This window comes from Adiantum capillus-veneris, chromosome 3, assembly GCF_014529385.1.
Source record: "Adiantum capillus-veneris isolate H3 chromosome 3, ASM1452938v2, whole genome shotgun sequence".
In the NCBI taxonomy this organism is placed as follows: Eukaryota; Viridiplantae; Streptophyta; class Polypodiopsida; order Polypodiales; family Pteridaceae; genus Adiantum; species Adiantum capillus-veneris.
Genome location: NC_140933.1, coordinates 69,956,223 through 69,962,153, shown reverse-complemented (window position 1 = coordinate 69,962,153; position 5,931 = coordinate 69,956,223).

Here is a 5,931-nt window from a genome sequence, read left to right as displayed (position 1 = left end):
ATGGGAGAAGGTAAGAGGGAAACCCCGTGGCTAGGGTTTTACCCTACACTATGCCCTTTTAAAATTAGGATCATAATCTTGAAGTTCAAAGGTTTGCAATGCTTCATGTATCTACGAATATTTTATTAGAAGTAGCATAAACCAAGTGCTTCCTAGGAAAGTGGAATGTTCTAAAATTTTCTGCTATTGCAAGGGAGAAACTTCAAAAGGAAGAAAACACATGCTTAGAGAAACACTAGACTACACTTCTATGTTTGATAGACTCCTAGATGGTAGTTCACATACACATGTACATGTTTGATTGCACCAGAGTGTTTGTGGTAAGTTTGGTCCAAATCACAACATATCAAAACAACTATAGAAAAATTCTTTTATATATGTAGAACAATTTTCTTGGATAACATAGATAATCTCCCAAAACAGGTTACAATTGAATGTATCTAAATGTCAATATCATGAATGGTGTGGTTATTATTAACTTCAAAGGTTCAAAGACAAAAAAAAAAAGAATACAACTAAATTGTTAAGAGCTAGTAGTGTTAGCAATTAAAATGTTCAATAGCCAAGCATTCATTAGGGTACTACAAGCTAAGGGCTAATGACCATTGATTTAATTCACAACCAACCATTTAGTGTAGTAGAGGCAAAGGAAAAGGGTTTTCGTAGTATTGAACGGTTTTAAGTAAGGAAGAAAAGAGAATATGCTAAAGTTGCTAAGTTTTCTAATATTAATAGTTGCATTCTATAGTAGACCGAACCTTCAAAATAAGCCCAAGGCATACACAAAATTTATAAATCATTATTTCAATAGGAAATGATATTCTATCATTAGATATATTCTAGAGGGAAGTTGCTAGAAAATGCATTAACAAGGGACTCATTCACTTGACCCAATTCTAGAACAGAGACATGACAAGATGGAAAGAAGAAGATCCAGTGGCCACCCAGTTTAATCTCAATGGATTGAATGATCAACATAGCCGTCGATGGTCTGAGCACTATGCTTGTCACTAGATCAGTAACATGCTTGTCACTAGATCAGTAACATGACACTTTTATGTCCTCTTAACCAAGCAATTTCCTAGAATTATTACTAGGGATGCCAATGAGGGTTAGAGTGTTTGATATCCACAAAGATAGCTTATGAGTTGAAAAAAACTTGGAAATTTTTTGGGCCATGGATTCTAGCTCTAGAGTTGACTTTCGTAAGCACTTTCCAATTTAAATTGTGCCAAAAAACGTGTGTTGTTTTGCACATTTTCATAAAATTGATCATAGACTGTCCTCAAAATCCTCTTAATGAGTTTTAGGGTGCTACATAAGTAGCAGTAATCATTATAAACGTTTTTAAATGATTCTAATGCATGGGTACTCTATGTATTTGAAGTTATGGCCTATTTATAAAAATCATACCATGCAATTTATGGATGATATTCACACTTTGATCAAATTTTGGCAATGTACGTGCCATAGAAAGGCAAGTTTGATTGTTCATATAGACTCATCACTATGTATTGCATCTTTCTTGAGTTTTGGGGCACCTAATACCCTTAGTAGCTAACAACACAAAGTAGAGAAAAAAATTCCATTTTACAAAAATAAGACTCAATTTGAGTTAAAAATGTACTATGTCCAATATTCCTCAATTCTGTCAATGAACATGGTCAATTTTTAGCTTAGGTCCAAACTAAGCATACAATATTGATTTGTCTATAAGTACATACTTTTCGAAGAGATTGAGGTGACCACGACGTGGAAGCCAATTTTTTCGTTTGTGTAGTTTTAGAGCTTGGTAGTTATGTCTAGAATTGTCATAAGAAAGTGTTTGATGCTTTGCATGTGTTAGTATGAAGGTGATATAAAACATATATACGAGTAACTATAGGTGTAGTCATGCAAACACCGATAATAGGTATGCACAACACAAAAAATGCAACTTTTTTGAACGTAATTGTATGCACAATCAAAAAAATGTGGGGCTATAGCAACCTTATATTTACATTAGGAAATGGGGCTTGCAAGGGAAAGACTGGAATTTTCCATGGGCAAAATGACCCAAAAAATTTCTAGATCTATGATACTCAACCAAGTTGGCATGTATGATACATGCATAATCATGCATGCATAGATCGGTTTCTACACCATATTCTATGGTGGTAGCTAAAGTTTGGCATCAAATTTATCATGTACAAGGGCTCAAATTTGCGAAGTGCGACTTCTTGGAAGATTTGTATAAGCAAAAGATCGATGAAAATTAGAACTTTGTTGAAACGGGAATTGGGCTACCAAATTAGAAATCATTGTGAGCTGTATCATGTAACGACAAGGACAACAAAGCTTCAAGATTCTTTTTCTCCCCATTTGGTAAGTCGTCCAATTGCCACAAGGAAAGTTTAGGTATGGCCTGCTACTTGTAAGGCAAAAGTGCTCAGAATGGCTAGTCATTGGTTTTAATTCAAGAAGCCATAGGAATCTCTCTCTATTTTGGAATTTTGGATTAAAAACTTTGCTAGGACATGGTTCCTAAGCAAGTTATTTGAGCTAGATACAGTCGAAAACGACTAACGACTACGATTTTAATCTTATTAGGTCGATCAGGATGCAATTGGACATGGTGAAGCGAGCTTCTACAAATCTACGACATCTTCCATAAGTAAACCACTAAGGGGTGACACAAATTTAGGGGCCAATGGTGATGATTCAAGACAATCTATAAGCACCTTAAATTTAAGTTTCAAATTTTGAACTTATTCCATGTTGCAACTTTTTCTACAACCCAGCTTGGCAAGCAAATGTTGCTTCGGTTAAGAAAAGTTTTGCAGTCCGAGGAAGTCTGATAGCTAAGTTTCCTAGGCTATCTGCTTTCAATATTGGGTAATCTATGCTACTTTTATGATTCTCAATAAGGCGTACAATTCAACAAGGTATGTTCTCTATGAAAGCTTCACAAGGCTAATTTTCTTTTGCATTGAGATATGTTTATCAGTAGGAGCATTTGTTAGCTATGAGCACATGCTCCATCCTGTCTTATCTTTTTGATGTATTTATGCGAAGCGAGGCTCCAATTTAGGGCTTATTGCATACAGGATTCCAAAGTTTGAAATATTCTATTAGCATATTCCAAAGTTTATATGCTATCAACATATAAACTTGGGGAGAGTTTGCAACATTGTGTGCCTGATTTTTCACTGCAGGTCGGTATGAACCAAGCCATGAGGGCATGCAGGATACATCTGACAATTCTAAATTTATCGGCATACATGGCTATGAGCTAGATCCAAGCGAAGGCAATTGGCCTCAAAGGGGAAAAGAGGTTAGACAATTTCAAGTTGTTCTTGTTTTGCTCTGCTTTAATCTTTACTTTGGATAATCTTTTGTTTTTCAAAGCAAGGTGCTTTGACGATCATCAAGGGAAGCAAGGCTTCTTTCCCCATGCTGAGGTACTCCTCATTGGCTTGGGATCAAGAGCAATGGTAGACCGGTGTGGGGCATTGAAAATAAGAGGATATAAGCTCACAGTTTACGTTTGGCAAGGCTAAATTGTGATGTATTCATTTCACTACAAATTGTGCAAGGCACGTATGGCATCGACTCACCCCGTTGAAACCGTCATTGAAGCCAAGGGCTTATCACTCCGTCTTTTAATATGCATGCATGGCATGCTAATACGGTGGGATTTATTCCAATGAATAATTGCTTACGCTTTCACTATAACATCAGCTACTCTGTCAAGGACATCCTTATCCACATCATTGTCACGCTGTGATGGCCATATGCACTAGACTCACACAATTTTGAAGACAAGGTAAGACCTTATTTTTTTTTGATGGTTTTCTCGAAACTTGTCCTACTGATGTTGTTTCCTCGATAACAATTCGGGCTGGTATATTTTCTTGTGATTGTTGTGGCAGATACTTTACATCGTTGGCTCTATGTACAAGTGCAACCAATATAGATGATGCTTTCTGTGGATAGCAAGTAGGCATGGCCTTCCTATCAATCAACTAATTCATGGGATGACATGAATCAACTAAGAGAGCCTCCAAGCAGGTACTCTCTTGTTTCAAACACCAAAGACAATCCAATATGACTACCTTCTTTTGGATGTTGAAAATATTTCTCTTCTTTTCATGGGATGATATGACTATTTCAAGATCCAGTCGTGAATAAGATTCTAACTTGAGAGGATTTGCTGTTTAATTTATAACGTTGATTGTGTCTATAGGAGTGGTATTACCAACGGTGTGCATTACCTAGGCAACGCCCAGGGTTACCAATTCAATATTGCTTGATTTTCACTAATCTCTCATTTAGTGTTTAACAAGGTAAAGACATACTGGGCCTTTTGAGGCTGTATTTTTGGTGAGGTACCTTTCATTTGGAACGTGCACTTGACTTTGCATAAGTGTAAGTTGTTTTTCACCTCCAGAGATAAGCATATGATTTGGTTTAGTTTCATTTCTAAATATGCTTTGATTGAGTTTTCCAAGTGGGATGAATATGGTTGAATGCTTTCATCCATTCTGCTCTTTAGACACATGGCAATGTCATGTAGGAGCAAGGAATTTTGGGACAGTAGTGTGTCATGTACATTTTTTGCACCCTGCACTTATAGATCTACATGGTAGATTTTTGTTTGGCACATGATGACAGTCACAAAGTGTACAACATGATTCAAGAACTCATAGAGTTTGGTTTAGCCATTGTGGAGCAAGAGTTATGAGGGTCCCTCTAACACATGTCGCTGCGTGTTTATATTTACCTCCACACATACGTACATCTTGTACTTGATGGGTGTCATATTTATAGACATCATTATATGAGACATATTTCACATGTGGAGAATATGAATCTCTGGGACTAACACTAGCACCTGTTATTTCATTTATGTATCGTGACAAAGTCCCTACGTGCTGGTCACATCCGTGTATTAGACCATTTCGAGCACATCGTATTGGGAACAACTTCAGTGGCCAGAAATTGTCTGATACCCAGTAAGGCTTGTGACATTTACAAGTATTGTTGAACAACATTCACGGATGGTTGTTTCTGCACATAGCATGGCTATGCATTGTTGATGAAAATGTTTCATTGTTTGTGCCTAGATGTGATTTATATTTCATATGCTATTATGGTTCAAATGTTTTAGCAAGGTTTTCAAGTGATGGCACTAGGCAATATTTAGTTTCTTTTGATAGAACTACTTATCCTCCTCTTTCATGTGTGCTATGAGCATCACATCCGCCATAAGCATTGGCAATAACAGTCATGAAAATGCAGGCTTGGATCAGTTTTTGCTAAATGCATGTATACTAGGTGTTATGGGCCTTAGTGTTTAGCAAAGGTAGATTTGGAGCGGCATGCAAATTCATGAAATTGATAGCTTATGAAGCATTTCACTCTATGTGCGGTATCTCTTTGAGATTAAATGTGGGTCTCAATCACCATAAGAGGTTATGGTTTGGTTTGGGTGCTTGTAGATAAGGTGACTAAACTTTGTAAAGTTTATTTAGTCCACTATACAGTCTCTCAAGTTAACCAGGCTGGTTGCTCATAAATTTGTTGATTACTCAACGAGGTTGCAAATAATTGTGCCCCAAGTTTGCTAGTCATTTTTGGAAGACTGTATGTAAGCGATTGGGAAATGCAACTCAGTACTTCCAGTCATCCAGAGATGGATAGGAAGGTTACAAGTGTCAATCATGTGCTAAAGAATATGCTAAGCGCATATGTTAGCACAAAGAAATCCAATTGGAAAGGTTATGTCTCTAGTTGGAGTTTGCAAGAGTTAATCTTGTGCTAAAGGATATGCTAAGCGTGTATGTTAGCACAAAGTAATCCAATTGAAAAGGTTATCTCTCTAGTTGAAATTTGCTTACCATGAGGCATAGCATGCTGTGACTAGGTTTAGTCCCTTCATGTTCAGGTTCT